This window comes from Thamnophis elegans, chromosome 8, assembly GCF_009769535.1.
Source record: "Thamnophis elegans isolate rThaEle1 chromosome 8, rThaEle1.pri, whole genome shotgun sequence".
In the NCBI taxonomy this organism is placed as follows: domain Eukaryota; kingdom Metazoa; phylum Chordata; class Lepidosauria; order Squamata; family Colubridae; genus Thamnophis; species Thamnophis elegans.
The window spans coordinates 37963021-37986791 of NC_045548.1; the positions used below are offsets into that span (position 1 = coordinate 37963021).

The 23771-nt window shown below is 44.9% G+C and overlaps 1 protein-coding gene across 3 annotated transcripts in view; it reads right to left on the reverse strand.

Annotated features, from left to right (window-relative positions):
* PCMTD1 (protein-L-isoaspartate (D-aspartate) O-methyltransferase domain containing 1) overlaps positions 1–15328 on the reverse strand; it is a 58133-nt gene extending 42805 nt beyond the window's left edge. Inside the window, exons 1-2 of one of the 3 annotated variants that reach the window (XM_032223044.1) lie at positions 15038–15328; positions 11193–11301 (exon numbers count right to left, since the gene is read on the reverse strand). The gene's annotated coding sequence lies outside the window, so the exon portion shown is untranslated. The remainder of the gene's footprint in view (positions 1–11192; positions 11302–15037) is intronic. The other 2 variants (XM_032223042.1, XM_032223045.1) reach the window with 2 other exon arrangements.
* Positions 15329–23771: the final 8443 nt, after the last annotated feature.

Here is a 23771-nt window from a genome sequence, read left to right on the forward strand (position 1 = left end):
AGCCCTGCACCAAAGCCTCCACACACCCCCATCGGGCCTTCCACCTGGCCCTGGAGAAGATCTGACCCCTCCTCCATGGCCCACTCACATGTCCGGTGAAGGAGAAGTCACTGGCCTCTGTAGGCCCCACCGGGACCTGGGCCTGCTGGGTGGAGTGGAGGGACTAGGTCAAAATCATCCCCAGCTGAGGCACATGAATGGCCATAGAACGAGGCAAGGGCCTCACGCACATGGCGGCAGCCAAAATGGCCACCGGAACTACGTGCGTAGGCGAGGGGCCAAAACAAGCACTCGCGGCTCCGCTCCTAGAAGCCGCCGCCACTCCAGATAAGGACGGGGGAGCCACGCGGCCCACCGGCACGCACTCCTCGCCCCCAAACTTACCTCACAAAAGCCGGTAACTGCGGAGACATGCGGCAGCCGCCCAGATCAAACGGCAGCTCCACGGCAGCTTGCATGCGCTGAGGCGCCAAAATTCGCTCTCTCACCCGGGAAGGCAAGCTGCCTTCCCAGAAGCTGCACCTGGAGCTGGCACCCCCACAATCCCAGGGATAGGGCTGAGGCTCCAGGCCCACGGGGGGGGGGGGGAAGCTGGATGCCCCACAGGGCCCTCCCCCAACCGCCTGGTCCCTTGGGGCCTCAGCAATGAGGATTTAGAATTTGTAAGATTTAAACGTGCCCAATTAAGCTAAATAGAAAGCCAGATCGCAATAAAACAAATCCTACCTATAGACTATTCTCAAACAGTACTTGGACCAAGAAAGACTGAGAAACTGGGCCAGGATTGGAAGGCACCAGTATTTAAGTCTTTGCTCTCAGTCTTTGCACCAATCAGGCTTTGTGAATACCCACATGTGACCACTCCCTCCCTTCCTCTGGAAAATGAATCTTAGACTAGTAATCCAAAGTTAAATGTTATATTAGGGTAAATTAAAGATGGATTTAATGGTCTTTCATACAAAACAATGACACTTGAAAGCCCAATTAAGTAATGAACAGAGCTTTTTCTCCCCAGGAAACTATTTAGAAGTTATTAAAATAGATCAGCTTCTGTGGAACAGTTACAGTAAGCTATATGAGAAATAGAACAAATATGACATCTAAAATGTTTGAGGTTGATTTACCCACATCTAGAAAAAAGGAAGTATTTATTGGAGATCACAAGAAGTTCAACTATATTTTTATTTACTCAAGCAAATGAGATTATGACATAGTTGGATCATCAAATGTTTGAAAACAACTGGTGTCAGTAAAAACATTACAGACTATTTATAGAAAAAATAACAAAGCAGTGGGAAACAGAATAGGCAGCTGGAAATGAAGAGGCCTGTCCGCATTAGGAGAGCATCTTCCAGAGTGACCAATTATCACTCTTATCTGCAAATATACGAAGCTGATACATTACAACATCCTAGGTTCTACACATCTTGGGAAGTACTAAATGGGTAGAAGGCTTATATGTTAGACTTAAGAATTTTCTTTTTTTTAACAAAAATGGCAAACTACTTTTATGTAGTTATGAATAAAATCCCATATTGTAACCAGAAATTGAACTTTAATGGTTCTTCAATTCAAGAGAAACAGGAGTTTTTATTTTAATATTTCTTGTTAGTTATATAAAAAAAATCATGTTAATAATTTGTGCTTCTTTTAGAGGTGGTCAGATTTGTTCTTTGTGAAACAAAATGCTGCGAAACACATCAAACTGAAGTCGAAGTGCTATAATTAATGAAGCATTTTCAGCAACTTTTAAAACTTTTCCTATTCTGACTAGTTGAAAAATTCTAAAAGGTATAGATAACAAAACTGATTAAAAGTATCTCTTCCCTAATAGAAAAAAAGCTGTTTGAATTGCTACTACTGCCCAAGTAATTATGCTTAAAACTATTTCAAAGCAGGTAAAACAATTATTCTTTCTCAGCCTTATTTTCACCAATAACTACTTTACTTTTGGCAGTTAACAGATACCTGCAAGTCACTGACAGAACCATAGGCACACAGATGACTTTACAATAAGCAAACATACCTAGAGCAATACGTTTGCAATTCTTACAATCTGAAACTTCTATTAATCTTGAGATTCAGTAATAATATTTCATCATTTAGACCAGTGATTTAGCACAGTGGTCCAAAGTCCTGTTGTTCAGTGATCCAAAGTCCTCTTTTCTGATGAGAGCAACTTTTGCCAAAAGCACTAAAACCTGGTTCAATGACCGTGGGATTACTGTGCTTGATTGGACTCTTCATTCTTCCTCCATACTCTGGGTCCTTGGTTTCCAAATGAGATGCAAAATTTGCTCTCATCAGAAAAGAGGACTTTCGACCAAGGAGCAACAGGACTTTGGACCACTGTGCTTCATTAAGACCAGGGTCAATGCAGCCGTCTACCAGGAGATTTTGAAGCACTTCATGCTTCCATCCTCAGACGAGCTTTATGGGGATGCTGACTTCATTTTCCAGCTGCCCACACTGCCAAAAGCACCAAAACCTGGTTCAATGACCTTGGGATTACTGTGCTTGATTGGACTCTTCATTCTTCCTCCATACTCTGGGTCCTTGGTTTCCAAATGAGATGCAAAATTTGCTCTCATCAGAAAAGAGGACTTTGGACCAAGGAGCAACAGGACTTTGGACCACTGTGCTTCATTAAGACCAGGGTCAATGGAGATTTTGAAGCACTTCATGCTTCCATCCTCAGACGAGCTTTATGGGGATGCTGACTTCATTTTCCAGCTGCCCACACTGCCAAAAGCACCAAAACCTGGTTCAATGACCTTGGGATTACTGTGCTTGATTGGACTCTTCATTCTTCCTCCATACTCTGGGTCCTTGGTTTCCAAATGAGATGCAAAATTTGCTCTCATCAGAAAAGAGGACTTTGGACCAAGGAGCAACAGGACTTTGGACCATTGTGCTTCATTAAGACCAGGGTCAACACAGCCATCTACCAGGAGATTTTGGAGCACACTGCCAAAAGCACCAAAACCTGGTTCAATGACCATGGGATTACTGTGCTTGATAGGCCAGCAAACTCGCCTGACCTGAACCCCATAGAGAATCTATGGGGCATTGCCAAGAGAAAGATGAGAGACATGAGACCGAACAATGCAGAAGAGCTGAAGGCCGCTATTGAAGCATCCTGGTCTTCCATAACACCTCAGCAGTGCCACAGGCTGATAGCTTCCATGCCACGCTTCATTGAGGCAGTAATTGCTGCAAAAGGGGCCCAAACCAAGTACTGAGTACATATGCATGCTGATACTTTTCAGAGGTCCAATATTGTTATATGTACAATCTTTGTTTTATTGAGTGCATGTAATATTCTAATTTTCTGAGATGATGGATTTGGGGTTTTCATGAGCTGTACGCCATAATCATCACAATTATGACAAATCACGGCTTGAACTATCTTGCTTTGCATGTAATGAGTCTTATCTCATATATTAGTTTCACTTTTAAGTTGCATTACTGAAATAAATGAACTTTTGCACAATATTCTAATTTTTTGAGTTTCACCTGTATAATGCTAATATGACATACTCAGAATGCTCTAATGCATTAACTTGTGTTTTTATGCTAGCTATGCCTGCACAAGAAGCAAACAGAAATTAGGAGCAGCAAAGAAAGTTTGCTGAAATCGCAACAACATTCTTCCTATTAGAAAAAATTGTTGTGAATATTTAAGACATCCACTATCATCTCATCACAATATCCAATTTAGGGAATGGCTACTTATGACAAAAGGTATAAAATAATATGGCCTATTTCAAGGACTATGAAGACATCCTTTGTTTAAAGAGTTACTTATATGCATTTAAAGCATGCCCTTGAAATAGTGTTCTTATCCAATTTCAGCAATGAATAACATTAAAAAATATAGCTATAAGATTACAAAAGTAAAAAGTAAAAGTAAATGTTTCCCCTATCCAGTTGTATTTGACTCAAGGGGGCAGAGCTCACCTCCATTTCTTAGCCAAGAGTGCCAGCATGGTCTCAAAACAATTCCATGCTCATGTGGCCAGAATGCCTATATAATGAGGCACACGGGACACTGTTAACTTACCATCTGAGTGTTACCTATTTATCTACTCACATGTGTATGTTTTATAACTGCTAGCTTGCAGGAACTGGGGCAAGTAACCAAAGTTCACCCAATTGAATGGCACTCAAGTCTTGAACCCAGGCTGTCAGCTGTCCAGCTGACAAAATAAGCATCTTCAACCACTGAGCCATCGTGACTTTTGTTATGTTAGAAAAAATATGTTCTAAATATGTTCAACTTAGCAAAATCAGTTTTGTTTCAATGTAAACTGCCAGATAAACTGAGCTAAATTTCAAACCTGGAAGAAGCTACGAACGCCCTTTCTCACAAATTTTCTTTAAATTTGTGTTATCAGCCGTAGATGGCAGCTTCATTCAATAAACAAATTTTTTTCTGGGGTTAACCACATCTTTCAAATAGTGTTTTATTAGAAAATACAAAATTTATATTTTCTAGAAACAAGATTTAATTTTGTTCTCATGCTTATCCATTTTTTTTGCGCATGTGCGAAGGAACATGGCTGCCGAGCCCTTCGCTCCGGCGTCCATACAGGAAAACAGCCAAAGAAGGAGAAATTGCCCCCAGAAATCGAGCTAGAGAGAGATCAGGGCACAAGCGATTTCTTGGGGGGTCTGGTGCTGGCAGCGGACTGGAGAGATATTGCTCTCCAAGGCTGCCTTTTAAGAAAAACACCGACGCCGTTCGGGGGCCGCTCGAAAGCTGCTCGGAAGACGCCGCGGCCCAGCTGATTCGGAGAAGCGTTTTAAAGACGCCGCCCGAGTGCCGTTTGGAAGGCGTCGCGGCCCAACTTGGTTGGAGACGTTGGGTAATACTGTTTGGAGGTTCGTTTGCGACCCGGCTGGCCTGAGAGAGCCTCGAATCTCCCCCCATCTGCTGGCTGAGAGAATCTCCCCCCCCCTTCTGCTACTTTCTCTGCCTCGTCTGTCTCTAGTTGCTGTGGCCGTTTCTGAAAACGTGGCGGCTCGGTTTTTAGGGGCTGTCATCAGGGCTAGGCGAACCGGGCGGCTGGCTTTCCATCGCCGCTGCAGCCTTTCCCCTCCCTCCCCTGACATCTGCGCTACGCTTCGCTCTGAGGAAGGGGTAGCTGGATTCCAACATCAAAGTGGCTAGGCTGGATGGCTAGTTTTTGCCGCTCCCACTGCAGTTTCTCTTAGGCCGGTGCGGGAAGAGGTTCCTGTAGGAGAGCGAGCTCCAGGGGACCTGAAGAAGAAGCAAACAGCTGGGTCGCCGCTTTCGGGCGGCCCTCGTATGATGCCTTTGGGCGGCGTTTTTCAGCTTTTTCGGCACTTTCAGCTGCGCCTTCCCGACCGTGAGGACTGTGAGGAGTCTTTAGATTTGCACTGGACTATCCATCGCCCCATGGAGAAGGCGGTCAGCCTGGGACAGCACTGGGAGAGAATGGGAGGTTGTTTTCATCTGCTGCTATTGCACCCCCCTTCCTCTCCCCTCGGCTTGGCCTCCCCTGTCGGTGCATTCTCCCCTCCACTGGGCCGTCGCCACTGCAGGGCCTTTTGCTGTTTGAGATTTGACTCCTCCCTGAGTGCGGCTTTTGGACTTTTTGGATTGCATTTTCATCTGCCCTTTTATCTGCACTTTCATCTGCACTTTCATCTACCACGGCCATCGTTGCCTGATGCTGCTTTGGACCTGCTGCCACAGATAGCGCCACTACTGGACGAGTGGGGGTACTTACAGTATGTAAGAAGGCCCTCTCCTTTCCTCAACCATCCTGGACTTTTTGGACCTTCCCAGAACTTGCACCTTTTTTAATAACTGCGCAACTTTCTTTCTCCTTCTTTTTCTTTTCTCCTCTTCTTTTTCTTTTGTATGGGATATGCATGGGATATGCGTGTGATTGAGTGAATGGTCCCACTTTTATTGATCTATTTTGCTGTATTTTATGTGTTTTAACTATCACGTGGGGACTGTCTGAGTGAACAAATGAGTGTGCTTGATTCGGAGGGCCTGCCGGGGAACGCGGGAGCCATAGGGGTGGTTGAGGGAACCACGGACACGGGAGTGGGCCGGAGCATCACGGTCGTAACAGGGAGGGGCAGATATGGCGGGGACTTTAGGGCTGGCCATTACCGGGGAAGGAGGGCTCGCTATGTCACAGAGATCCCTCCTTCCGGCCCTATGAGTCCCACTCCAAGGCCAGATGGCGCGAGTAATCAGGACCCTGGTCTCAGGCTGTTGTCGCTAAATGCCAGGTCTGTAATTCACAAGGCTCCCCTCGTCCGGGACTTAATTTTAGACGAGAGGGCAGACCTGGCATGTATTACTGAAACCTGGCTGGGCCCGGAGGGAGGAGTCCCCCTCGTAGAGATGTGCCCAGAAGGATTTCAGGTGCTCCATCAGCCGAGAGCCCAGGGAAGGGGTGGAGGTGTGGCTATTGTTATCCGAGAGTATCTAGTACCTCGTAGGATCCCTGCTCTGGAGCTTGTCGGGTGTGAGTCCCTGCTGGTGAAGTTGGACCTCAAGGGTCAAGTGGGTTTGCTGTTAACGTACCTGCCTCCCAACAGCGTTGCAGCAGCCCTCCCCTCGCTCCTTGAGTCGGTAGCCGAGCTGGCAGTTGAGTTCCCCAGGCTTATGGTTCTGGGGGATTTCAATTTGCCTTCGCTCGGTGAACACTCTGATGGAGCGCAGGAGTTCATGGCTTCCATGACAGCCATGGGCTTGACCCAGGTAATTCGGGGCCCAACCCACTCAGCGGGTCACACGCTCGACCTCGTATTCCTCTCGGAGCAGTGGACTTGTGATCTTGGTCTGAGGGGTAGTGAGATCATACCCCTGTCGTGGTCAGACCACTGCCTACTGAGGCTTGACTTTCGGAGACCAAACCTCCACTGTAGGGAGGAGGAACCGACCAGGTGGTTCTGCCCCAGGCGACTTATGGACCCCTTGAGGTTCCAGACGGAGCTTGGGGTTATTCCTGATACTCTCGACCACAGTCCGGTGGAGACCCTGGTTGCTGCCTGGAATTCGGCAGCGTCGGAGTCTCTTGACCGGATTGCGCCACTACGGCCGCTCCGAGGCAGTGGATCCAGGAGGCCTCCTTGGTTTACCGAGGAACTCCGGGAGAGGAAGCGCCGGAAGAGACGCCTAGAGCACCTATGGAGGTTCAACAAATCCGAATCGAGCCGAGCACTTCTAACATCGTGCATCAAGGAATACATCAGGGCAATTAGGACGGCAAAAAGAGCTTATATTGCCACCTTGATCGCCTCCGCTGAGTCGCGCCCAGCCGCCCTGTTTAGGATAACCCGTTCCCTCCTAAATAGGAGGGTTACGGAGGATCCCCTGCAGGGTAGGGCTGAGGACTACGTCCAGTTCTTAGCGGACAAAGTTGCTCGGTTTCGGTCGGAGTTGGACTCCGATTTCGATTCTGCAGATCCAGCCGAGGCACAAGGGGATAATCTGGTAGACCACCCCTGGGTTGAGTTTCAGGATGTTGCCCCTGGGGACGTGGACAAGGCCATGAGAGCTGTGAGTGCCTCCACATGTGTACTGGACCCGTGCCCCTCCTGGCTGGTTGCTAACAGCAGGGAGGTGACACGGGGCTGGATCCAGGCAGTTGTTACTGCCTCCCTTCGGGAGGGGGTCTTTCCCCCCGCACTTAAAGCAGCGGTGGTGAGACCCCTCCTGAAGAAACCATCTTTGGATCCAGCCGTTCTTAACAATTATCGTCCTGTCTCCAACCTCCCCTTTGTGGGGAAGGTTGTTGAGAAGGTGGTGGCCTTTCAGCTCCAGCGGTCCTTGGAGGAAGCTAGCTATCTGGACCCATTCCAGTCTGGCTTCAGGCCTGGCTACAGCACAGAAACCGCTTTGGTCGCATTGACCGATGACCTCTGGAGAGCCAGGGACGAAGGCCATGCCTCCATCCTGGTTCTCCTTGACCTCTCAGCGGCTTTCGATACCATCGACCATGGTATCCTTCTGCGACGACTGCGGGAGGTGGGGGTGGGAGGCACTGTTTTGCGGTGGTTCTCCTCTTACCTCTCAGACAGGTCGCAGTCGGTGTTAGTTGGAGGGCAGAGATCGACCCCTAGGCCCCTAACATATGGGGTGCCGCAGGGTTCGGTCCTGTCCCCCCTACTTTTCAACATCTACATGAAACCGCTGGGCGAGATCATTCGGCAGCACGGGATAAAATACCACCAGTATGCGGACGATACCCAGTTGTATCTGTCCGCCCCGTGCCAACTCAATGAAGCGGTGGAAGTGATGAACCAGGGACTTGAAGCTGTTAGTGACTGGATGAGGGCTAACAAACTCGTGCTCAACCCAGATAAGACCGAGTGGCTTTTGTGTTTCCCTCCCACCAATTTGGTTAGTATTCCATCTCTCAGGCTGGGGGGTCAAACACTACACCCCTCAGATAGGGTCCGCAACTTGGGAGTCCTCCTGGACCCACAGCTGACTTTCGAACATCACTTGTCAGTTGTGACCAGGGGGGCATTTGCCCAGGTTCGCCTGGTCCACCAGTTGCGCCCCTACCTGAACCAGGAGGCTCTCACAACAGTCACTCGTGCCCTTATGACCTCTAGGCTGGAATACTGCAACGTGCTCTACATGGGGCTGCCCTTGAAGAGTATTCGGCGACTTCAGCTAGTCCAGAATGCGGCCGCACGAGCGATTGTGGGTGCACCTCGTTTCACCCACATAACACCTATCCTCCGCGAGCTGCACTGGCTACCTGTCGATCTCCGGGTGCGCTTCAAGGTGCTACTTGCCACCCATAAAGCCCTCCATGGTAGTGGATCTGGATACTTGAGAGACCGCCTACTGCCAATTACCTCCACACGACCTATTAGATCTCACCGGTTAGGCCTCCTCCGAGTCCCATCTGCCGGTCAATGTCGACTGGCAACTACGCGGAGGAGAGCCTTCTCGGTGGCAGCTCCGACCCTGTGGAACGATCTCCCCGTGGAAATTCATACCCTCACCACCCTCCAGACCTTCCGCACAGCCCTCAGAACCTGGCTATCCCGTCAGGCCTGGGGTTAAGGCTACAACCCGCCCGAATAGTATGAATGTTGTGTTTTAATTATGTATTTGTGTCTTCCCCCCCCTTTTTAAGTTGTAAGCCGCCCTGAGTCCCCCCAGGGAAAAGGGCGGCATATAAATAAACTTTAAATCTAAATCTTATTCTATTGCTTGAACTTTGTATGAGTTGCTTGCAAAATTTGTATAACACTGTTTTCAGCAGAAATTTGGTTAACAAAACCAAAAACATCTTAGAACACTTAAAAGAAAATGCACTGAAAGAAGCAAAATGAAAACTATACAAAGAATTAGTTAATCTAATTAATATTTCTGTTTAGGTTTAAAACCAAGAACTAATTCTGGATATAGATGCACTGCCTGAGAACCTATTATCAGACGTTTCCACTTAATTTTACTGCTTTTGTAAACTGATAAAATTTACTGTGATGCAACTTTACTGGCCTATCTTCCAGGGCTCTTGAAAACATGACTGAAAACATGTAAAATACTTTCTGCAGCTATATTTCTTATAATCATATGTTTATTTAGATGCTAAGTGTACAGCATATGTATAAACTAATATAAAATAAATATTTAATTATCAAGATTTTTTTCATATTTTCTTTCTTAATTAAAATATAGTATCTTAACAAACTACAGGTAATCCTTAGTTAACAACTATTCATTCAGTAAATGTTTAATGTTAAAACCACACTGAACAAGTTTATTTATGACTCAAAGTTTCGGCTATCCCAGTACCAAAATGTGATCCCACAGTCAGAAGATCACCATTTGCAACCTTCCTTGCTGGCTTCCCATAAGCAAAGTCAATGGGGAAGCCAGCAGGGAAGTTCACAAGTCACTCTTATAAGTCTCTCACACTCCTGTGCTGTCCCCCCCCCCCAAAGGAGCACAGCTACATTGCGTACCTACAACATGCACACAGAAATAAAAACATGGCAGTCCCCCGTGCATCTTGTCTCACCTGGCAGCAGCCACTTACTGCCCCTCAGGCTGCTTGAGAGCTGCCTGGGATTTATAACTTCCTACTAGTTTTCCCATTGACTTTGTTTGTTGGAAGCAGCCAGAAAGGCACAAGAAGATCCTTACTTAACAATCTGTGTTCCTTGCTTAATGATAACAGGGATTGCAAGGACTGAATTAGAGATGCAAGATTTCAAGAAATAATGTGGGGCAAATGTCATCAAGAGAAAGTAATCTTACAGCATGTAAGTACTGTATGCTTATAATAATCATGAATATAAAATCAGACATTTATTTTAAGAGACAAAATATATCATGCACTACTTGCAACAGATAAAGAGCAGTTACTTTGGCTTTATTTCACCCTGACTGAAGTGCTATATGCCAATTGCCAGATACCAAGGCTCCTATTTGCTTCCCATGTCAACCTTCCCTTTTTATCTGTTTCTGTTAAGAGTAGGAAATTACAGATAGGAATTATCTCTTCATTTCTGTACAATATTAAGACAATTACATACACTGGAAGAGACGTCTTGGCCTTTTGGCTAACATTAAATGCAGTAGGTATGTGTGAGAGAGACAGTACAATTTTGTCAGAGTTTAACATATAGTTTACAATATTCAAATAACAATTTAACAGAACTATAAATTGTTATACTCTACTTACAATCTTATGCATGTTTACTCAGAACTTCTAGAAATTCAATTTAATTTGAACCTAAGAATATAGCTTATTGCATAGCTGCACAGATTAACATGTAACTTAATTTATACAAGGGCATTTAATTTTCACAAGGAGCCACATGAAAAACTGGGACTATTTGTTATAGAAATGACATATACATACACATACACACATACATACACACATACATACATACATACATACATACACACACACACACATATATATAAATATTATTCTGTAAGAGTAAAGTATTGAAGCTGTATGTTATTATCTTATTCTACTATGCTAAAGAGAGTCAGAAGTCAATACTTTTCTTTCTTTCCCCCTCACCTTTACTCTACATTTTCTCCTCTTCCCTTTTTTTCTCTAATTCCCCATTTTTCCCCATTTCCTTTGTTTTATATCCTGAAAAACTAATAAAAATTGATGAAAAAAAAGAGAGACAAACTGGCACTGCTATATAGGGCTCACACTGCAGGTCTCTGCTCCCATTCTTCTGTCCCCTGCTGCCACTGCAGATTGGGCAGGACAACCAAACAGCCAGATGTGATCACGGGGCATAAAAATAAAGTAATAAGCACTGTAATAAAAACGGATCAATTATTATATGAACGCTTGAAAACAGAATATCTAAGGAATTATAACAGAACTGGCATTGTTTAATACTTCATGTCATTGAAGAATTTGGTAGCATTATCATCCAAAAATACAGTTCAATCCTAAATATGCATAGGCATAGTCCTGGAAAGGTTTAGTCTTGTTGACCTGAATGATGTTTCATTATAAGATTCAGTTACTATTATAATTAACATAGGACTGCATTTATTTGACTGCAAGATCTATATTCCAGAATATAATTTATCCTTAGAAATAAAGGCATAATTCAAGTTTCTAATCAGACTAATAATGTGGAAATGTAGTACTTTATGTGCTATAATAAATAGTGCTTATTTTTTAAATTAGACCTCTTCACTCAAGATATTCATAGTTATTAATCATTAGAGAAAGCCATTATCTTACTACTATAATTGAGCCTGGAATGATGGTCCTAAGTTGTACTACTCATTGAGCAGGTCACCATGTGACAATGCCTCAATTTTATGATTTTTGCAGAGGTCATTACGCAAAACCACCCATTAAAGGAACTCATTGCCTGTAAGGGGCCTCCCCCCTCTCCAGAAAACATAAGTAAATGTTGGTTTCCAACAAACAAATATAGATTGCGGTCATATGGAATGCTGCAAATGGCCATAAATGCAGGCTGGTTACCGAGTGCCCAAAATGCAATCCTATGTCTGCAGAGTGAGCCCGGCTGTTAAAATATCAAATCCAGGTTGTAAGTTTTGTTTGGCTCCTTGTCATATGTTGAAAATTACCTGTATGGTAAAGTATTATTTATAATATCAGAAGCCCTATATATCCATACTACCTGTGGATTATATGATAAGGAATATTTAATTATGCTGAAGGATATTTTGGCATTGTAGGAAATAGATGCTTAATTACATGGGATTTTTGTTATAAAACTTCAGTTTTTAACTTGTACCTTTCATCGCACTACATAGTAATCAGGAACTGGGGAGGCTGTACAGGTTGAAAAAGTCCTTGAGTTTGCTTTAGGAGATAAAACAAGGAAATGAATGTGTATGGCATAGATGATGTGTAACATGAAAAATAAATTCCATGGGGAAAAGTGGACTAGATTTGTAGAAGTGTTCTATTGTACCAGATGTATTTAGCTTTCTACATGTTTTATATTTTTTCAAACATCAGGAATTATCTACATAGTAGTATACTTTATTTCCTAGATGTCAGAAAGTTTCAATTATGTAAATTGGATAACATATTCAAATAATGTTCCAAAATATTAACTTATTTGAATTAAAAATATAATCATTCCACCCCAGTAGGTTTTTTTTCCCTCCAGAAATGGGTATGTCATGGGCTGTTTTCTGTGATTTTGTGTTTTTACACCATTTTGCTTGTTCTGCTGGGATTAAGCAAAGGCATATCTTGAGCATGTCAACACAGAATTCCATTAATGTATAAAAATATATTTAACTTTATTACATTAGTATCAGTAGCTGTTGAATCCTGATTAAATATGGTTTAATCTTTTACATAGGTCTGTAAAGATTTGTTCCTTATATGTGAGGAGTAAACAAAAATAAGGGCAATCCCAAATTATCTGGAATCCTAGTCAAATACTCCTTGTTTAGCAACCACAATTGGAACTGGGAAAATGATCATTAAGCAATCATTTAGTGAAACCACAACTATGCTTATGATCTTTAGTTTTACTTTGCTTTACAGACCTATAAAGTCATAAATGTGAGGACAGATTGCAATTTTACTTTTTCATGAACATTGTAATTACAAATGGTCATTGATGGCAGACAAGTTATTTGGGCCATTGTAAAATTGACTTCATTTTTCAATCATTCATTGATGCAATACTGGATTTTTGTTTTGTCATTAAATCTGCTAACTTCAATAGATGTTGTCCACTTCTACCATTTGATGTATTAAAAACAAAAACTTTGGATGATTTTTAAAAACTTGTTGAAGTAAATATACCAAGAATTTTATACCAAGGAAAAATGTGTGTCTATTAAATATTCAAAATCAGCAGGATCTCATCCCAGGTCATACTTACAGCTTTTATACAGGGTGAAGCACTATATGATATTACTTGCTAGTCTGAAAATCTCAGAAGAGGACACAGGACTGATTTCTTAGTCTTTCCCTTTTCTCCCTTAATGATCTTTGTTTTGCTTTCCCCTCAAGTCCTTACCCAGTGAAGAAATGAGGCAAATGAAAAAGACACTTCTTACTCTGGCATAAACCAATACAGTAACAAATTCTTGTCCCAAAGGTACTTTTTTTCCCAAGAGGCAACTGGACTTCCTGGTTTTTCTTTGAAAAAGTTTAGCTTCTCATCCAAGAAGCTTCTTCAGCTCTGACTGGATGGTGGGGAATGGAAGATCAGAGCTGAAGAAGCTTCTTGGATGAAAAGCGAAAACATCTTCAAAGAAAAACCAGAAAGTTCTCTCTTGACAAAGCACCTTTCAGAGAACCATGACCTGGATGACTGAGAATCTCCATAGACATTTAACAAATTCATGTGTACTTAATTCCGCATCCAGAGAAAGCTACACACTTTCCTGTGTTCTTATTCTTGTTTATTGTTATTCCTGTTATCTTGTACATGAGTGACAAACTAAATAAATAAAAAATGAATAAATAAAGGCAAAACAGGCCCTCAATTTACAGCAAGGCCGTGCAGCCCAGCAGCTTTAAGTTTGCCCACAATGGATTCTTTTTACGTTTCAAAAACATTTTAACCCTTCTCTCTCCTCCCAGTCCGACGCTTCACCTACAAACGATCCCGATTCTCCCGCGTCCTTCCTTCCCTCCCTTCAATATACTCTTCCTATAAAGAGAAGGGAAGCGTGACAAGCTCCGGGCAGGAGATGGGCTCGCGTAGAGGTACCAGAAGTTTAACCGTTTCACCTAAGCCACAGCTCGTCCTCTCTTGGGACAGCCTTCCGCCGACATTAAAGCGATGCGTGAACTTGCGAAAAACTGTGGCAGGCACGGAGGGGAGCGAAAAAAGAAGCGAGAAACGGATATTTTCTCCCTCTCGTGAAGGGAGGGGGTCTGGTGCTCTCTCCGCTCCTTTGTTATTGTTCGGGTGATTCATTTGATCTCTTCCTCTTTGGCACCTTCTCGACACCCAGCCAGTTGGCAGAACGAGGAAGCGGCAGAGGCGACGACGGCGCCTCCAAACTTGTTTATCCCCTTTTATAGTTCCCAGAGCCACAGTTTCGCAAACGCTCGGAGCAAAAGGGACCCCCGCCTCGTTAAAGAGCCGGATGCGGCGAGGTTCAGGCGGACGGCGTTAACGACCGTCGCCCTTCTTCTGCCCTCAACCCCGAGCCCTTCGGCTTTAAAAAAAAAAAAAAACCGCTCGGCGACTAAGAGCCTCTCAGATACGGCGGGGCTCGAACTGCCTCCCGTGAGGAACGGTAGACGCTCTCTCCTCCCCAGCCCCCCAGTTGCACACTTTCCCAGAGTCCCGGGCCCTTGAGGGTGGGGGTGGGGTGAACCAAAGAGGAAAAAGTGGGGGGGGGGTGAGGAAGCACCGGGGGCTCCGAGGGCGGAAAAAGGGGTTTCCCCGGAGCTTTCAACGGCCTTTAGAGAACTAACCTCGCCAGCCAGTAGGTCGTTTGGAGCTCTCAAGGCCGCCTCGCGCGGCCACTGCTTGCCCTTTCTCTGTCAGCGTCTCACACCCCCCCCCCCCAAATCTGACTCACCTTCCACACGTCCTCTACGTCCCGAAGGGGACTGAAGCTTTAAGAGGCTATCAGAGCGGAAACCAACCAGTTTAAGAAACTGAAACAGAAAGAGGTGTCTCGGGCTCCGAGTCAGAGAAGACGTTGCCTACTGAATGCGTATATATATATACGTCTGTGTGTCATGGGGAATGGGGATGTGAAAGAAGATTCTCCCCGCCGTCAGCCTCGTCCCGCCGGCCGCGGCCGCTGATCCTGACTGTTTGTGTTGGCCTGAACGACGCCAGGAAGGAGGAGGGGGAGGGGAGAAGCCAAACAGCTGAGAGGATGTAAACACTGGGACACGTGACCCTATCTCTGGGAGGGAGGCGGGGTCGATCTATCCTTCGGACTGGACGCCTGGTTGTTGCATCGGCTCTGCAAGCGGAGTGACTCCGCCCCGCAACTCCACGACCAATGAAGAGACAAGAGTGTTGCGTCAAAAAAAACCAACCATAACGTCAATAAAGCAGGCAATAGCAGTTGGAGATTGTTAGGCTTTGTTTTTTTACTTGGTCTGTCAAATAGCAGCTCTTCGGACGAAGATGGGGCGCGATAATGGAATGGAATGGAACGGTTGTGAATGGAATCCATTTGTTTGAAAAATAGAAAGTGTGATGCAGTAGCCATTGTTAAATTAAATCATTAATATTTATCAAATTATTAATATTTTATCCTAGTATCACAAAAAATAAGAGATGATTTTATGCTTAATGTTATGATCTAAAACAATAGAGAAGATTTTATTTGCTTGTATTATTTTTGCTTTTGCTTACCAGGATCATACTAGGTTCCCTTAAAATCTCTTCCCATGAATTTACATATTTTATGCTAGATAGTTTCCTACTTGGTCTTATGCTTTCAAGGACAAAAATATATTTAAAGGAGTTTTAAAAAGATGTTTCTCCCTGATTCATTATAAATTGTATGTTAGTAAAGCTGCCATGAGAACATTTTTAGATTTGTCAGATTTCTTCGTATTAAGCATATTTTCCTAGAGGTTAAATACTCTAATAGCTATGATTTACTTGTTTCATACTTAATCTCATTTGAATCCATATATCACATGACACCTACCTTTATTTAGTCTATCAAACAAATATGAATTGAAAACATTGCCAGACTATGTAAAATACAAGGTCAAACTCGATATTTTCTTGAATGCATATTTTAGAGTTATATCAACTTCATATGTCAAGGACCCTTTAAAAATAAGACCATTACATTTTATATTTTATTATGTTTTATATTTGTTCCAAATCCTTAGGATGGCATGTCTACAAAGTGACATTTAGTTTCCTCAGATTGTGACATCTTTTTTCCAGTTGGATGAGGTATTTGCCTCAATATTCAAATTTATATATTTAAACAGTGTAACAAAGTCCTATATAGTCACATAATTTAGCAGTTTGAAAGTTGTTCAAGCAGGCTTTCGCCCGTAGATGCCTGATGTTGTTGAATCTTTCATTATCAGGTAGGTTTTACCAGATGTTAACTTTCAATTTTACCTTTTTATGTTGCTAAACTACTTGGCAATTAGTGGGTATAGGCTAGTCAGATGTTTCAGTCAAAAACTATGCAGTTCATTTTCACCTGGTTCTCAACAATTCTTGATCATCATTCCTTTTTGTTAACAATGGTCAGTTTTGTTTGCTTCCAAAGGGAGCAATTTGCTTTTGCATTTGCATTAGTTCTGGCTCAAAACTGCCACCCTCATTTTCTTGGGATTTGTTTTCTTGTTTGTTTGTCTTGTCTCTAGAAATGCTGCTGGAGGAGTGGTAGTGGTTGCTAAGAAATATCTGTGTGAATCATTTTAGTGAGCTATTTATCAGAGGCTGAGATCAGGCCTAATATTGCAAATTTGTGTACGGTATCAGTTTTTCAAATTTCATCTACTGCCTAGTGCTTAGCTATCAAATTAAATACTAATACTGCTTAAGAAACAGTAAAAAATTACACAATATGTATTAATATGTATCCTGTCATGTTAAAAAAAATTCTGTTTAAAATTCTGTTTAGATATAAGTAGGGGCAGATAGCAGTAATTGGTCCTTGGCAGCTATTGTGTTTTTAATATTTTATTTAATATGAAAGAATTGAAGTATCACAGGCCACCGGCTACATGTAAAGATTCTCAGAAGTTAACTTGAAAAATTTCCCACTCCCATAGCTTTTAAATGCAGTAGCTTTAGCAAATATTTCAAATGGCACTTATGCTTTTGAATTGATATATGTAATATGTTATATAACACACACACACACACACACACACACACAATGCCATACACTCCACAGAACCTAGGTAACATATTTTCCAAATAATAAAAAACAAGTCATAACAAACAAAAATTATTCAATATGCTGCACATTTACCCTTATCACCTGTCACCACAGACATCTGTTCCTAACCATAGTGATGTCAAAATATGTGTGACTCATCTACATGTCCATGAGCAGTTGCCTTTGATTAAGGAGTGTTTCTCCTACTTGAGTGTTTCTCAAGGGTGGGGTGAAAATGTTCTTCACTGTGCAAGGGAGAAGGACTCCTAAATTTGGATAGCTTATGCCTGAGTAAATAAATTAAGAAGTCTTGTTTTCAATCTCCCTCCCTCCCAGCTTCTCACTTTGCAGGGGTGGCAGACTTTCAACGTCTCCACTACTAGGGCAAAGGATCAGGCAGATTCTACCTGGATCAATTGTTTTCAAGGTTCACAAAGGCCCTGAAATTTATAAGGTTATTTAGATTAACTCATGTTAAATTGGACCTAGAGGCCACGTGATAGTCAGTGTAGTCCCATAGCATCAATCTTGTTCTATTATGCTGATTCTAACCTGTCATCATTTTCACAACTGTATCTTTTACCAGCTGTAGCTCCCAGTTTTTTTCAGAAGTAGCCCCATATAGAACAAATTACAGTAATCTAACATATGATCTGTTAAATTTGTGATCATTTTTGACAATTTTGAATGCTTCTATGTTCCTGAAGTATTGTGAAAGCTATGTTGTTTTTCTGTTCTAAGCCCCAGTAGCTTCTTTACTGTATCTCAATAGGAAAATATATCCTGAATTAAGCATTAATCTTCCGATACAACTGATTTTAAGTCTAAACAAATATATCAGGAAACCCAGATTTACAGTACATTAAATAACCAAATGCAGTGACCACACTTGCTTTCTCCTTTTCTGAAACTGAAATGTTGTTTTAATTATGCAACATAGTAAGCCTCTGGTGGCTTCACATCTTCAAACATAGAGCAAAGATGTGGAACTTTAACTCCTTCCTCTTTCACCTACAGAATTTATAATAGGAAAACAAGGATGGGATGGGGAATCTAGCATTCTGTTGAAACAGAATTAAGAAAAGCGTGAGTAAAATACTTAACCTTGCAAAATAAATTTTCTTTGACAATTTCAGCTGTTAAAAATTCTGTTCTCTGAAGGTAAATGACTCTTTCTGTTCAGTTATCTTAACACAAATAGATAATAGAAGTAGATATCATTAACACTAGGCATTTCAAGTGTTTCAAATGCTCTTGAAGAATAGATGATAACGTATAAGAATAGTTACTTCCTTTTTATATTGCATTCTTGTTTTCTCATCTATTTTCAGATTCCTTAATTGTAGGGCTGTGATGTCAAACCTATGGCATGTGTGCCACCTGTGGTACATGAAGCCTTCTCTGCGGGCACGGTGGAACTGAGCTGTCACCCAGCTCAGCTCCACCGTGCATGCACATGCACCTACCGCCGGCAAGCTGATTTTTGGGTCCCTGCCATGCATGCACACACATGTGGGGGGGTCACACATGCATGTGCAGAGAATGGGTGTGTGTGGTGCCTCCCATGTCACTTTTTTGGCCTAGCAAGCCTCCCTGAAGCTGCCTGGCACCAAAAATCTTCCTTACTTCCCAAGTGGCTTCCCTGCCTAAGCTGTCTTGCCTGCATAAGCTGCCACATAATACCTGCCCTGCGCCCCAACTGAGCTGCCCCCTCCTCCTGCCTATAGGTAAATCTCGCTAACACCCCCCCCCGAGCTTGCTGCCCCCTCCCACCGTCCCCACTGGGCTCATAACCTTCCCTTCTCCCGGCCCTTTCAAGAATCCCCATGAGCCTCATTATGCCTCCCAGCAGGCTTCAAGCATTCATGCTAGGCCCAAAGTAGAGCATTGGGATGTGTGTGTGTGTGCAGAGGCCCATGGCCATTTTGGCATGCTGTAGCAGGCCTCAAGCAGGCCTGCTAGGCCAAAAATAGAGCGCTGGGGGGGATGTGTGTGTGTGCAGAGGCCCATGCCCATTTTGGCTCCCAGCAGGCTTCAGGCAGGCCTGCTAGGCCCAAAATAGAGCAGGCTAGCAAGCCTACCTGCAGCCCCCTGGGAGCAAAAGCGGGGCGGGGGGAGCTTCAAGAAAGAAAGAAAGAAATCCTCACCATTTGAGGATCCCCAAGTGCATGGAGCAGAGAGGTCTTCAAACGTGTCAACTTAAGACTTGTGGACTTCAACTTCCAGAATACACCTCTGCTGGCTGGAAAATTCTGGGAGTTGAAGTCCACAAGTCTTAAAGTTGACAAGTTTGAACACTTCTGCTAGCTGCTATCCTTAGGCTCAGACTAAGCTAATCAGTAGTGGAGCTCTAAGAATGCCAGATGATCAATGGACATGTTCTCAATTTCAAAATGTCTGGCTTTTCTTCCTCCTACTAAAGACCACCTGGGATTCTTCACAGGAAGGGAGGAAAGAAGGAAAGAAGGAGAGAGAGGGAGGGAAGGTGGAAAAAGGGAAGGGAAAGTGAATGAGATATGGATGGATGGATAGAGGGAGGGAACTAGGGAGAGAAAAAGGAGAAAAAAGAAAGACTAAAAACCTGGCACTAGACACAGCTTCAGATCATGCTTTGAAACAGCACAAAAATCCAGGGATGAAAGGAACCTCAGAGGTCATCTAATCTAACCCCCTGCTCCAGCAGGAGACCTTATATCATTTTGGTTATTTTAGTGCTTCCAACACAAAGGAGAAATTCTCAGAAATCCCCAGGCATTGCCAACCTCTTCCCCCTAGTAAAAAAAAAAAATATAGAGCAAAAACTTCATGCAGTATTAAAAAGGATAGTTAAGGGGGCTGCTGTGTATTGTTTAATGGACTGCTAAATTGGCAAAATAGAAGGCTAAATTGGCCATGCCCACCCAGTCACATGACCACCAAGGCACTCCCACCCAGTCCCATGTCCTCCAAGCAACAAGTTCAAATCCACTCAACCGTGAAGTTCATTGTGTGACTTTTCGACAGTCTACAGTTCTCACAGTATATTACCTCATACGGATTTAGTATAGATAAAACAAGGAGTGGCCTGCCATGAAAGCAACAGTATACCCCCTCTTGAACAACAACAAGAAATCTCTAAATAGATTGATTATATAAAAAATCTTTCTTCATATCCTGTGAGAGATATCCTAATGAAGAGGTTATACATTAAAGTTTGCTTTCAATTCTGTCTTTGCTCGCTGAGATTGCACAGAGAGGATGAGACAGTGATATACTATTTAACTAACAGTGAATATTAGTTTGGATTGGCTCTATTTTTGAACCTTTGGAAACATAATTTTTCAAGGTTTTTTTAAAATAATATTACTATGGAAGGCGACAAAGAACAAGATGAACATTGATAGAGGAATTCAACTTAGTTAAATGGGAGACCATTTGCTTGGAAAAATCAGGTTACAGTTTGAAAGTACAACTGGAGTTAGCTTTTACTCAGTTCGGCCTGGTTCGCCTGAATCGGTAGGAGACACTGGGCCCACCCACGCGGCCTACCCACCAGGCGTGGCTCTATTTCATCCTATTTAGGGATGTTTTTTAGCATAGTGCATGTGCAGAAGGTGCACGCACAGATTTACGAACTGGTAGAGAAGGTAAGTGAAAACCACCCCCGCTTAGACACAATTTGAATGGATTATTGTTGAGGACTAACATATGTGTTGTTGCATAAGTTGAATGTATCCATGAAAGGTGTTGCGTCCTCCTGACGCAGCCGGCAGCCAAACCACACCCTGCCGCAACCTGATTGGTCCAGGCGCGGTTGGCTGCCGGCGGGAGATTTGCGCCTCGCCCATTGGCTGGCCGCCTGACAGCTATCCGTATAAATAGCTGTCAGGCGGCGCTGTCCAGCGCGCATGTTCTGAACTGTCAGTTGTATTGTTCCTGTTAAATAAAGTTCTACAATTTTACCTCAGCACCTCCTCGTATCTAAAACCTGGCGACGAGGATGAGCGACACCGAACCGCTCCACATTCCGGCCCTTGCCACCGCCTCATTATTCGCTCCATTTCGCCCTGAAATGGAAAGTTGGGACTCGTTCCTCGAACAATTTGAAGTTTTTCTTCAAGCTCACGGCATGACTGACTTGCCTGAGGGACGAAAGAAGCGGGTCTTCTTACATTACTGCGGGGCAGAAATGTTTGCCACTGCCCTCGCCGCTCCTTCTCCATCCCACGCCATCCCTTTCGACACCCTTCTCAGCCGCCTGAGGGTTCATTACGAGCCGGCTCCCTCCCGCTACTCGAGGTGACAGCATTTTCGTCGCTGCATCCAGAGGGAGGGCTAGTTGATTGCCCAATACGTAGCGGCTCTCCGCACCGCCGCTATGGACTGCGAATTCCATGACCTGGACGATGCCATCCTGGAGCAGTTCATATACGGCATGTGTGACATCAACCTCCACCGGCACATCCTCGCTCGGACCGAATTGTCCTTGAAAATCGCCGTGGATGAGGCCAGGGCATACGAAATGGCTGGCCAGTCCACCCCAGACTACCGCCAGTTCCCGCCCTCGGTCTTGGCCTCGCTTCCTCCTTCCTATCAGTGCCAGGTGTCCCACGAAGAACCTCGGCCCGACTTCGATGCCTCCGTGGACCAGCTGCGTTCCCTATCCTTCAAGGACGCCGGGTCCTGCCTCAGCTGTGGCGGGTGCAACCAGTGCTCCTCCTGCCGGTTCTGTGCCGCCGTTTGCCGCCAATGCGGGAAAAAGGTCACATTGCCGCCGCTTGCCAGTCTCCTGCTTCGGCTCCTCGGGCCTCCAGGGCTCCCACCGGCCGTCGGCCGGCCTCTACGCTGCCTTCTGCTTCCCGCTGCTATGCTGTGTCCGAACCAGACAGGTTCGCTCCTGATTGGCCACTGGACTCTACCTCCTACACTTCAGGCAGCCGGGGTAAGCTCCATCTCCAAGTCTTCCTGGACGGCCGCCCCTGCCAGATGGAGCTTGACACTGGCTCCACGAGGACCATCGTCTCCTGGGACACTCTAAAAAAACTTTTCCCCCGCTTCGCGCGGAAATGACTCGCTGCTTCCCCATGCCTCCTTCGGGACTATCAGGGGTCCCCGATTCCAGTCCTGGGTTCCGTCACTTTGCCAGTCCGATATGGCCGTTTCCAGGGTCCCTTGCCCTTTATTGTGGTCAGGAACCCCTTGACCTCACTCCTGGGGCTCGACTGGTTCCAGGCCTTCGGGTTGTCCATCGCTGGCATCAATTCCCTCCGGCTGGCATCCGACGTTGACCTGTTGGTGGCGGAATTCGCTGACGTCTTCAGCGAGACCCTGGGCTGCTATACAGGCACCCCAATTTCCCTTAACCTGGACCCCTTGGTAGCCCCCATTCGCCTGAAGGCCCGCAGAGTGCCATTGGCGCTGCGGGCTAACGTGGATGCTGAGCTGGACAAGCTCATTGCCCAGGGCATCCTTCAACCCGTGGACCACACCGCCTGGGAAACCCCCATTGTGCTCCCCCTGAAGTTGGACGGCTCCCTGAGGGTCTGCACCGACTACAAGGCCACCCTCAATAAGGCCTTGCAAGCCCACCCCGTCCCTGTCATCCAGCATGTGCTGCATTCCCTGGGCCAGGGCAAGATTTTTGCCAAATTGGACCTGGCCCAGACGTATCAGCAACTGCCTGTGGATGACGCTACCGCCACTGCCCAGATGATTGTCACAGGGGGGCATTCCGCTGCACGCGCCTTCAGTTTGGCGTCAGCGTTGCCCCCGGCCTGTTCCAGGGATTCATGGAGCGCTTGCTCCATGGGATCCCTGGCGTGACGCCATACTTCGATGACGTCCTGATTGCCGCTCCGGACCAATCAGGACTCATCTCCACCTTGCGGGCCGTCGTCTCCCGCTTCCGAACCTCTGGACTGCGCCTTAAGCGGTCCAAGTGCTGCCTCGGCGTGCCCGCCGTGGATTTCCTTGGGTTCCGGGTGGATGCCCAAGGCATCCACCCCTCCCCTACTAAAATTGAGGCCATTACTAATGCGCCAACCCCCTCTAACAAGGCGGAGCTCCAAGCCTTTTTGGGGCTCTTGAATTTCTACGCCGCCTTCATCCCCCATAAGGCTTTGGTGGCGGAGCCCTTGTACCGCCTCCTAGATTCCTCCGCTCCCTGGGCCTGGACCAGCCGTGAAGCGCATGCGCTCGTGGCTGTCAAACATCTACTGACAGCTGCTCCCGTACTAGCCCAGTACGATGAGCGGTTGCCCCTCCTCCTAGCATGCGATGCCTCCCCCTTCGGCGTGGGTGCTGTATTTTTTTTTAAATGTTTTTTTAATTTTAATTGAAACAAGTACAGCATCTTTCTTTACATCTGTAGAAAATGTATCAATCGATTACAGATCCTCCACGGTCAACAAACATAACTCATATTAACTTAAGCATTATTATATATCCATTTTCATTT